Below are 11,998 nucleotides of genomic sequence, written 5' to 3' on the forward strand. Positions count from 1 at the left end.
GACAACTAAGCCAGACTGGTTTTATATCATTCCCATGGGGCGGAGAGAGAGAGAGCGTGGATAAATGTGATGCAGTGAGATTTATTACTTTATTTAGTACCACGCTTGCGATTTATTTTAGTCTATATCTTCTATTATCGCTCTTTCTTCCATTCCATCGTCATTCTTTATCTTCTCTCCCAAACATCGTGAGCATTTATTTTTTGTTATCATTTCTACCTTTTTTATCATTATATCATTATGTCTCTCCAATATCGTGCTCTTTTTTGTTACATTTTTCTTTTATCATCAATTATTTCTTCCTTTCTCTTATCTTATCTTCCTCTTTTACTAATATCGAGCGCAGTTTTTATTACATTTTATCTCTTATCACCATATTATCGCTTTTCTTTTATTCCATTGTTTTGTTTTATTCTTATCACCCTCATTACTCCCTTTCTGTTATCTTCCTTATTTCCCAAAGCCAAACGCATTTTCTTATTACATTTATTTTTATCACCATTTTCCCCCTTTCTTATCTCATCTCCCTCTTTTCCCAAAATGTTATCAGCCTTTCATCCCTTATCTCTTATCTCATCTTCCTCTTTTCCCAAAATGTTATCAGCCTATCCCTTATCTTTTATCTCATCTTCCTCTTTTCCCAAAATGTTATCAGCCTATCCCTTATCTCTTATCTCATCTTCCTCTTTTCCCAAAATGTGATCAGCCTATCCCTTATCTCTTATCTCATCTCCCTTCCCCGAGTGGAGCCTCCTCCTCCTCCTCGAAGTGTCTCGTTAGTATCGATCTGGAGGGCGGCGCAATTACCAGCGGAACAAGAGGGGGTAATTAAGGCATCATTTACATAAGTACATACGAATGGCCGTGGGTGTAGTTTTACCGATGTCGGAGCAATTAGTGGGCGGTTCCCTAATCACGGGCGGCGTTTACCGGTCGTCGGCGGCGGGTTTAAGCGGCGGGCGCCTTCGCTGCGATCTCATCCTCTTCCTCCTCCTGCACCTGCTCCTCCTTCTTCTTCTCCTTCGCCGCCGCCTTCTTCACGCTCGCATTGGCTCCCGAGGGTTGAGGAGGGCGGCGGAGGCTGATGGAGCGGCCTGCTTTTCTCTCTCTCTTTCTCTCTCTCTCTCTCTCTCTCTCTCTCTCTCTCTCTCTCTCTCTCTCTCTCTCTTTCTGTTTCTCTCTCTCTCTCTCTATCACTCTCTCTCTCTCTTTAATCCCCCATTCTCTCTCTCTCTCGCTCTCTCTCTCTCTCTCTCTCTCTCTCTCTCTCTCTCTCTCTCTCTCTCTCTCTCTCTCTCTCTCTCTCTCTCTCTCTCTCTCTCTCTCTCCCTCCCTCCCTCTCTCCCTCCTCTCCTTCCCACTCTCTTTACCATAACCTGGCCCCCTCCCTGCCCCCAGTGCACTGAAGATGATATTTGTTTACGGTTGCAAGTTCTATTAATTAGTGCAGACATAATCACCTGCAGCTTCCTGTTTGTCAATACGTTGTTGTTCAGAGTTCAGCCAATAATGACAAGGCAGGCAATACATTAGACTCACTCTGAATATATAATGAATTCGAAAAGTCTGTCGTAATTATTTCATGTTTTCTCTTTACCTCTTTGTTTTCTTCCTCATTTCTGTTTTCTTCCTTTTTGTCGTTTTTGCAAATAAGTGTCACGTCAGGTACTCGTTAGACTGTAAAACAAGGGTGATGATGATGGTGATTGTGGTCATGATGACGATGGTGGTGGTGATTGTGGTGGTGATAAGAGTGAAGCGGATGTTGAAGATGATCAATAATAATGATAAGGATCATAATGATGATAATAATAACGGTGATAATTATATAAAGAAACGTATATGATAATATCAGCAAAGATAACGATAATATCGGCCATGATAATCATGATAACAGCAATAAAAGTAATACCTAGAACGTATAACAATAACTGCGAGATAATAATAAACCAACAAAGGAGAGGCGATAAGCCCCAAATACGATAAAAGGCCACGGGTGGAAGACCGTAAAACCGCGTGACGAATCGGGGCGAGGCGATGAATGTGAAGATGTTCAAACCGGAGACGAAAAAAGAGCGAGAGACGGGAGGGCTGAGACTGAGAGAGAGATGGATAAAAGCTGAGAGAGAGAGAGAGGGACAGAGAGACGGATAGAAACTGAGAGAGAGACGGATAGAAACTGAGAGAGAGAGAGAGACGGATAGAAACTGAGCGAGAGAGAAACGGATAGAAACTGAGAGAGAGAGAAGCGGATAGAAACTGAGAGAGAGAGAAGCGGATAGAAACTGAGAGAGAGAGAGGCGGATAGAAACTGAGAGAGAGAGAGAGACGGATAGAAACTGAGAGAGAGAGAGACGGATAGAAACTGAGAGAGAGAGAGACGGATAGAAACTGAGAGAGGGAGAGACGGATAGAAACTGAGAGAGAGACGGATAGAAACTGAGAGAGAGAGAGACGGATAGCAACTGTGAGAGAGAGAGAGACGGATAGAAACACAGAGAGAGAGACGGATAGGAACTGGGAGAGAGAAATAGAAACAGTGGCATCAAGAGAGACGACTGTGAAAATGTTAAGATCAGCGCCTAAAAAGAGATAGAGAGCTAGTGAGTGAGAACGAGAAAGAGAGAGAACAAATGAGCGAGAAAGAGATGAAGAAATCCTGCGGGAATAACCTAATGGGTACATAAAATCTGCTGCTAAATCCTCGTAAATCCTTTAGCGACCGGAACAAATGGACCAGCTCGAAGGACCGCCGGAGGAGGAGCGAAGGAACATCGTAAACAAGAGAAAAGGAATCGAACCGCGTGAAGCATCGCCCGGGAATAAGACGACGCCGAAGACAGACGGATTCCGAGAGAGATTTCGGTGGGGAAGCTGGCGTCGGGGGCGGGGGGGGCGTCTTTCGTTCTCTCTTTTTCATTATCTGTGACTCTATTTCTCTTTATCTATGTATTCCCCTCTCTATCTATATATTCCTCTCTCTTCCTCGCTCTCATCCTCTTTCTCTCTCTCTTTGTCAATCTCTGTCTCTTTATCCAGTGTTATGTCTATGTCTCTTTTACTCTCTGTTTCTTGAAATGGGTCTCTCTCTCATTTTCTGTCCTTATGTGTCTTTATCCATCGCTATTTTTCTGTGTATCTCGAATTAGGTCTCTCTCTCTCTCTCTCCTATCCTATCCTCCCTTTCCCCTCTCTCACTCTCCTTCGCCCCCTCCCTCCCTTCCCTCCCCTCCCTCCCCCACGCGCCTCCCTCCGGCTCACATACCCACAAAAAGCCCCTGACAGCCGCGTCTCAAAACAGAATCGGACGAAATTCCCGAGTGAAGCCTGGCGTCCGCAGCGCCGTTTTTGTCCCCAGGGGCGTCTCGGGGCAGCTCGCCCTTCGGAATCTCTGGCGGATGTTGCTGGCGATCCGGACGCGGGCGGTTATCGTCATCGTTATCTTCCTCTTGAAATTTCGTGTTGTTTTCTTTTTCTTTTATTATTTCTTTCTTTTTTTGCATTGTTCTTTTTTTCTCTATTGTAGAGGAAGGACTTTAGATGAAAAACGAAGTATGGATGAGAATTATAGCGTGGAGGAAAAGAGAAAATTATGGAAAAGGGAACAAAGGAACGAAAAGATTAAGCGAACGTAATGACAAGAAAATGCGGAGCGCGAACCCCAATCGCGAGCGAACACGCGAAACGACCCAAACCGCAGAAGATAAAACAAAGGCCTTCGGAACAGGCAACCCGGTCGGTAAAAAGGTTAAGAGATTGCGGGCAAGCCAACAACTCATCCCCCGCTGTCGATGGCTCGCCTCATCTCCGTAAGTCATAAACAAGTCATTTTCAAATACTTCAGGAAGCCGCATACGATCAGCTGACTCCGTACCCGACGGCGCTTCCTCCGGTGTCTCGCCTCCGCCTCCCCCGACGAAACTGCCGCGGCTCATTGCCTGTACGTATTCTCTCCTTTCGGAACGACCAGACTACCCGCTGAACAATAGATTGCCGGTTCTGAACCAAGAGGAGCCACCAGGGGTCGGCCAAAGAGAAGGGGGAGGGGGAGAGGGGAGGAGGAGGAAGGAGGCAGAAGGAAAGAGGACTTCGGGATGCAGTCATCGGCGTCCGGGTGAAATGCCGACGAAGAGAAGTTGGTCGGGAGGAATCTTCCTTTGTGTGCTTGAGTGCTGGAGTTCATCCTGACCCTCGCCTGCTTGCCCGCCTGCTTGTCTGCCAGTGTGTGCTCTCCCCCTCCAGCAGCAGCGGGAGGCGGCCTGCCCCTGACCCACCGCGGCTACCCAGGTCATGACCCCGCCTGCCCTCGCCTCTCAAGGGTCTCCCACCGCCCTTACACCGACGCTCTCCACTTGGGGTGCCAGAGGAGGCTCGCACGCACACGTAACTCACCCAGTGGAAATCCTCGCACTTTTGCGGGCGCCAAAAGGGGAAAAACTGATTACATGTTTCATATGGTATAACATATGCAAAGGAACTAATTGTAGGCCCAGGGCGAGCCTCGCTGCAAGAAGAAAGGACTCACACACAGACGAAAGCGGTTTGTGATTTTCTTTGCAACAGGGTGTTCATCAGCCGGGCCAAATGTGTGTTTAGTGAGCTGTAGTTATCTCTAATGCTTTATTAATTCACTAAACAGGCTTTGTAAATAAATATAAAAAGACTGTTCCTAGTCCGAAGATTCCCAATAACTCAACAGGTGAATTCATTAAAGGGAGAAGTAAACATGTTTAAAATAACATGAACACGTTGCTATTCGCGCTATCAATAGTACACATGGAATATTGAAATAATAATGTTGACTATTTTATTACCGTTATTTCTTTCCCTTTTCGAAGCGACGCGTAACGAGAGAACAGCTGTTAATAGAAGTTACCTTCCAGTAGCTAGTAATTTAGGCTTCACATAAACGGGTTTTTAGCATTTACTGTATGCCGATATCCAAGTTTAGCGATATTTATGCAAATGTATGACAGTTCATACGCCCGGGACGGTTCACGTAGACGCCTCCGAAGCGCCCATGACATGCAAACTCGGAATCAAACCTTGATGAAAGCCAACATAAAAGGCCCAACTCAGTGTTTTTTTTTCCCTCTCTTTTTTCGTGGAATCTCGCATTCATCTTTAAGTCTTTGTTGGTTTTGACACGTACTTAAGGATGGACTTATTTAAAGTGTATTTTTTTTTTCTATCTCGCTTCTGTTGTGAGATTATATTTTTTCCAGTGAAATGTGTAGTACGTTTGATCACGTATTGTGCTTCGGATAAATTGAATTGTTGGGTGATTACTCTTTATTACTCTTCTCGAGATTAAGGCGTTTTTAGATAGAATGTATTATCCACCTTTACTGATGTTTAACCTTTATTCTTGGACTTTGGAGATTCAACAAATCTTCTGGAGATTCAACAACAACAAAAAAAAGTAATGATCACTACTTTGGAGGCGTTGAAATCTCTTGCTTGTTTTTAAGTAATGGATTGTGTATTTGGGAATTTCAGATCGAATTTCGAACGTTTAATCCGTGTATTTTCGACCTTCCGTTGATTTTTTTTTTATATAGTCCGTTTTATTTGATACTGGTAAAATATCACGAGCTGCAAAAACCCACCAAGGTTTTATTTTATTTTTTTTTTATCTCGTATTTTGCGGTAATTTGCAAATGTTTCTCAAGATCACAAAAATAAAAGGAAACATAATAATAATAATATCAATGATATTTTTAATATTAATGATAATGACATGATAATAATAATAATAATAATAAAGTAGAAATACAAGCTAAAACAAACTAATCATCTTCGGGAAAAAAAAGTATTAAATCTATTACCCTTTACCGCAACAGAACACCTTTCTCTCCCTATTTGGTCGCGTTCTCTTTAAGCAACGTTCGTATGTAAAGCAGACGGCAATTGGGTTATCGAACGCTTCTGGAAAGACTCGAACGAAGCATTACGGACAAGCCACGGATCCGGGTTGGCGTATTGTCCCATTGTACAGAGAGTCTGTCTGTGTGGGATGGTGCCAAGCCAGTGGGGGAGGGGGGGGGAGTCAAGGGGCTTTGAAAGGGGGGAAGGGGGGAGGGAAGAAGGGGAGGAGGGGGAAAGGGGGAGGGAGGAAGATGAGGAGGGGGGAAGGGGGAGGGAGGAAGGGGAGGAGGGGGGTAAAGGACAAGGAGATCGAAGGAATATTGCATGTTTTTATTTTATCCTTTTGTTACTTTCAAGAAAATAATCTCGTTTCGTTGATTTTTTTTCTAGGTTTTTCTTATTCATGTATTCGACATCGATTTTCTTTTGGAGATTTATGCCTTGGGTTTATTCCAATTTATTGTCATTATCGTCATTTTCAAGTGTCATCTTTATTCATTCTTCGGAATGAATAAAGAGGTTAAAGATATCATGTTATTAGATATTTTTTTCTGACTTTATCGTGACCACAATATCCTACATTAACATAGAAAATCCTACTCTACGATAATAAAAAAGAGAAACCTCTTAATTACACGTAATCACTGCAATCATTACAATACATCCCCCTAATTCCCACCACATCTAAATAAGACCCTTCAATTCGAGAAATACTAATAGCCAGAGATCCAATTCCTCTTCCCCGCCCTCTGGACAGGCACTTACTCCGGTTCCGAAGGCGTAGACCTAGAGAAAACAGCTGTTCAGAGCGGCGCGACGGGGCCGAGCGAGCCGCTGGGAGATAGATGGCCTCCGCCGTGTCAGACGCCTGTTAGCGATGAAAGAGAAGGCATTCCTCTTTATGTGCTCGGGGTAATGATATGCGCATACGCGTGTGCGTTCGTACGTGTGTTTAGTCTGTGTGTAAATAAATATATATATATATATATATATATATATATATATATGTATGTATGTATGCATATATATATATATATATATATATATATATATATATATATATATATATGTATGTATGTATGTATGTATATATATATATATAAATACGTATATATGCATCCATATGTGTATATATGCGTATATTCATATGTATACATAGATAGATAGATATAGATATGTATGTATATATGTATGTATGCATATATATATAAGTGTGTGTGTGTGTGTGTATGTGTGTGCGAGTATATATATATATATATATATATATATATATATATATATATGTGTGTGTGTGTGTGTATGTGTGTGTTTGTGTGTGTGTGTGTGAGTGTACATATATATATATATATATATATATATATATATATATATATATATATGTACACATATTTTATACACATAGTATGTATACATGCATAATATATATATATATATATATATATATATATATATATATATATATATATATATATATACACACCAATTCATGCATATATGTATATTTGTTTGTGTGCATGTATGGCTTTATGTGCATTTGTGTATGGACTATAGATTTAACAAAATTTTACATTTATGTTTTCTTTTTCTTTTTTTTCTTACCTAACTATAATATTTAATGTCCTTAGCTTTAACATTATCTTCGCCTTTACTCTGAATGAAGAACAATTGTACACTATTGTACACGACGCCACTTGACAAGCTTAATATACTTTTGCACTCGTAACCCCTAAAACTAGGTAGTAAAGAGCGCAGGTCCAACACCATATGAGGAATGCTTGTCACTTACTCACAAACTCACCATTTACGCTCGCGTTTCTTTTCTTATTTATCATATTTCCCCCTTCCCCCTCTTTATCAGATCCTCGCACGCAAAAATTTGCTTCCATTTACACAGCTTTTAAAAGGCACAAACCTATCGGGCGCCGCGTGACGAAGTACATTAGTCGGGACGCCAACGAGAGCCGATAACCGCGCGCTGAATGGCATCGCTCGAGCCGAAAACTTGTGAAAAAGTCTCGAACGTTTCGGATAAAAAGTGTGAAGTGTTGGTAAGAGCGGACATTGTGCGTGTGCAGCCGAGCGGTGCGCGCCGACTCCTCAATGTTGACGATTGCCCCGTGCACAGTTTGTACAATTTATTTACTGGTTTACTACACTTCTGGCCGTATTCCATGCCCGTGTTTGACGTATGGGAGAGGGATTCAACCTTGCGGAATCCGATCTTCTTTTTTCAGCTTCGTTTCACGTGATTGATTGATCCGATAGGGTTACGGACACATCCCCTTTTTTGTTCTTTCTTTTTTATATCTTAAAACGATGCGTACCGCCATAATCACCCGTTCATTCATTTAATCAAGGTGTTGTTAAGCAGAGTAATATTCTTGACTGACGCCTCGGAAAGGAATACGAGTGGGATACGAACCTAATACTAATCTTTTCTTCCCGCGTCTTTCCCTTTCATTTTTCTTTTGTTTCATGCCTGAGTCTGCGTCTTTCTTTATGTCCTACTTCCTCGAGGCGCTTGATTTTCGTTTCTGCAGTTTCTCAAGATGGATTACGTATCATAAAAAATATTAATAAGACAGGGTGAAAAATTATGAGATACTTCATATTTTTTTCCCTCTCTCTCTGTCTCTCTCTCTCTCTTCTTCTCTCAAATGATTTAGCGAATCATTCCCACATTATGCAGATTTCCCGATTTCACACGTACTAGACGGAGGAATTTTCTCTTTTCTTTTTTTTTCTTTTTTCTTTTTTTCCAAACACATTAAACATCTTGAAAGTCTTTTGCAATCTCGGTATTCACTTTTGCTACCTGTTGGTTTTTGAGCGTGATCTTGTGTGCGTGTGTGTGTGTGCGCGCGCGTGTGTGCACATAAAGGTATGCTAGTTGTATAATACAAACCATATATACTTTTTGAATCATGAACTAAATATTTTCATGAATGGAGGTCGGTCGGTAGATAGACAACAGAAATAGATATTTCTATTAATAGCCTTGAATTAAGAAAACAAAGAAAAGAGAAGAAAGAGTGAAATAAGGGACGAAATGACAAAGGTATACTCAGAAAAAGAGAGAGAGAGAGAGAGAGGAAGAAAGCACAAGAGAAAAAGAGGACCGAAGATAAAGACTGAGACAGTGAAAGAAAAAGAGAAAGGAGAGAAATAACAGAGAGGGTGAGAGAAAGGACAAAGACAGAGAGAGAGAGAGAGAAAAACATGACAGAGAATGGGAGAGAAAGAAAGAGAAGGAGAAAGAGAGAGAGAGACAAAGTAACAGACGAGGTTGAGGAATTTCTTTGTTATTTAGGGCCGGACGGAGCAGTGTTGAGTGATAGTGTAAAGTCACCCTAAGGATCACCCTTCGGAGGCGCCACGGACTGCGGGTCAGCTGTGGGTCTTGGCTGTGGGTTTTGGCTGTGGGTTTTGGCTGTGGGTCTTGGCTGTGGGTTTTGGCTGTGGGTTTTGGCTGTGGGTTTTGGCTGTGGGTTTTGGCTGTGGGTTTTGGCTGTGGGTTTTGGCTGTGGGTTTTGTCTGTGGGTTTTGGCTGTGGGTTTTGGCTGTGGGTTTTGGCCTGTCCCGATCCGGCCAGATTTAATGACTTGCGGATCAACACCTTTTTACTTTTTTTTTACTTTTTTATCTTTTTGTGATTTATTTGGCTACTTTTAAAAGCGTTTTCGTTATATTTTTTTGTTTGTTATTGGTGTTTTTGTAGCGTCTTGTTCTCGTTTTTGTTATGATAACGTTATCTCTTCAGGGGGGATAATAAGATTCAAAGAAATAAGTCGGTAAATTTTAGATATTACTTAACGTTATTTTTGTTTTAGCAAATTTGCATATTCGATTCTCTCTTTTTTTTCTTTTTTGTCGTTCTTTTCTTTCTTTTTTCTCTCTTGCTGAATTATGACCTGCTAACTTGTGGCCTTCCCGAAGATCAAGAGGCAAAACCATTCCATTTCCCGGATACAATACGAAGACCAGTAAAAGGTCTTTTTTCTTTCTTTCTTTTTTTTTTTTTCTTTTTTTCTTTTTCGACCCCGTCATGTGTTTAATTCACTTTAGTGATATCGGAGAATGACATAAACAAAAACTCCACTTTGAAAAGCCTTCCCCCCTCCCTCCCCCCCTCCTCCAACCCCTTCTTAGGAATATTTAGTGGGATTTGTGTCACTTTTAGCACTTCAATTAATTTAGATAAACCCTTTGTTGGTCGGCCAAACAAACACTTAACCCGGCGCCCTGCTGAGTCATGACGGGGCCACTCAGGAAGCATTACTAATGATCCCCCTCCCCCCCCGACGGGCCACTCAGCGAGCACCACCGCCATAACATATAATGAGACCCCGGGCCACTCATTGCGCGTTACTCATAATTCACCGTGGCGATTATGGTAATGCGGAAATGATTCCTCGATTGAGTAATGAAGTTTCTTGTGTACATTAGGGACCGAGTCGGGAGGATTTCGGTAGCGGAGGAGGAGGTAGTAATGGAGGTCCCGCCATGAGAACCCGGGCCGCGGAACAATATTGTTTCTGCTCACTCATTACGGTTAATGGAAGTGAAAAATTACTTTCGTCGGGTCCTCCCTAAATTGACGTGGATGCTAATTAAAGCACCGTCTACCATAAGGGATTTAATGGGCCGTTGTGGCGAGTGTTTACAAAAGCGATGTATTTATTGTCTACCTTTGCTGAGCGGTTTTAATTGATCGAGGAAAAAGCAAGACATAATTATTAAAAAAACATGAATATTCAGACACCGCTCGTGGAGTTTATGCTGCTGAGGCTTGAATAAACACTCCCGCTGTTCTTTTTATTGTCTGGAAAAGATTTCTTAATCCTCTTCTTGTTGGTAATGGAGGGAAAATGTTTGAAGCTTATTGAGATAAGGGAAGCATGACTGTCTCTCTCTCTCTCTCTCTCTCTCTCTCTCTCTCTCTCTCTCTCTCCCTCTCTCTCTCTCTCTCTCTCTCTCTCTCTCTCTCTCTCTCTCTCTCACTCTCACTCTCTCTCTCTCTCTCTCTCTCTCTCTCTCTCTCTCTCTCTCTCTCTCTCTCTCTCTTCCTCTCTCTTCCTTCCTCCCTGTTCCCCTTCCCTACCCTAATCCCTCCCTCCCTTTCTCCCCTCCCTACCTCTCCCCTCCCTCCCTTTCTCCCCCTCCGTCCCTCCCTCCCACCCACACTATCTCCCTCCCTTTCTCTCGACATCTTATTTATTTTCGTAAGAGCTTTAAAAAAAAAAAAAAAAAAAAAAAGAACTTAATCTCTCCTTTCTCATTACCGTTTTAGCGTTGCTTTAATTGCTCTCTGTCTCTGGCCGCTGGAGAAGTTCGTGTTCCGACTGCTGGAATTATTATGGAGATGAGGAACTATGAGTTATTCCTCGATTAGAAAGCCGTCGTGGAGGGCGGCTCCCTGGGCGCCGCTGCGGCCGGGCTCCTTCGGTCGGGAGGGCGCTCTCTTTGGGGCTATTAGTGATTCTGTTATGTTCATTATTGTTGTTGTTGTTGTTGCTATTAATATTTTTGTTGTTATGATTCATATTATTCGGTATATATGTATATTTCCTTTATTCAGTTTAGTTGGAGGTCGTGTTTTTTTTCTTTCTTTCTTTCTTTCTTTTTCTTTCTTTTCAGTTTTCGTTTTTCTCTCTCTCTCTCTTTGTATATTTCTCTTTTTTACTTTGGTAATATTGTTATTGTGTGTTCTTATCAACCTCTCCTTTTTCCGCATTTTCTCTGCAGTCGGATTTTTTTCTCTTGCTTTCTCAATTTTCCAGATTATTTTATTTATTTGTTTGTTTATCTATTTATCTGTTCATCTGTTCATTGCGCTTCTTACAAACGCTATCAGTTATTAAGGCGTTTCCATCTCGAGTCCCTGCAGTGCATTCGTAAAGAGAAAAAAAATCAGAATATTTTCTGCAAAAGCAAAAGGAATTAATGCATATATGAATGGCCTTACCTTCGCATTTCCTCTCTTCTTATCATCATTCTATCTCTTCATTATTTTACTTTCTTATTTTTTAATATGCATTTTGCCTTCACTTTTTTTTCTTTCTTTCTTTCTTTTACGTTTCTCTTCCTTGGTGTTCTCTTTTGTCTTCATCTCCACCTCTTCGTCCTTTTG

Source organism: Penaeus vannamei, chromosome 31 (assembly GCF_042767895.1).
Source record: "Penaeus vannamei isolate JL-2024 chromosome 31, ASM4276789v1, whole genome shotgun sequence".
NCBI classification, from domain to species: Eukaryota; Metazoa; Arthropoda; class Malacostraca; order Decapoda; family Penaeidae; genus Penaeus; species Penaeus vannamei.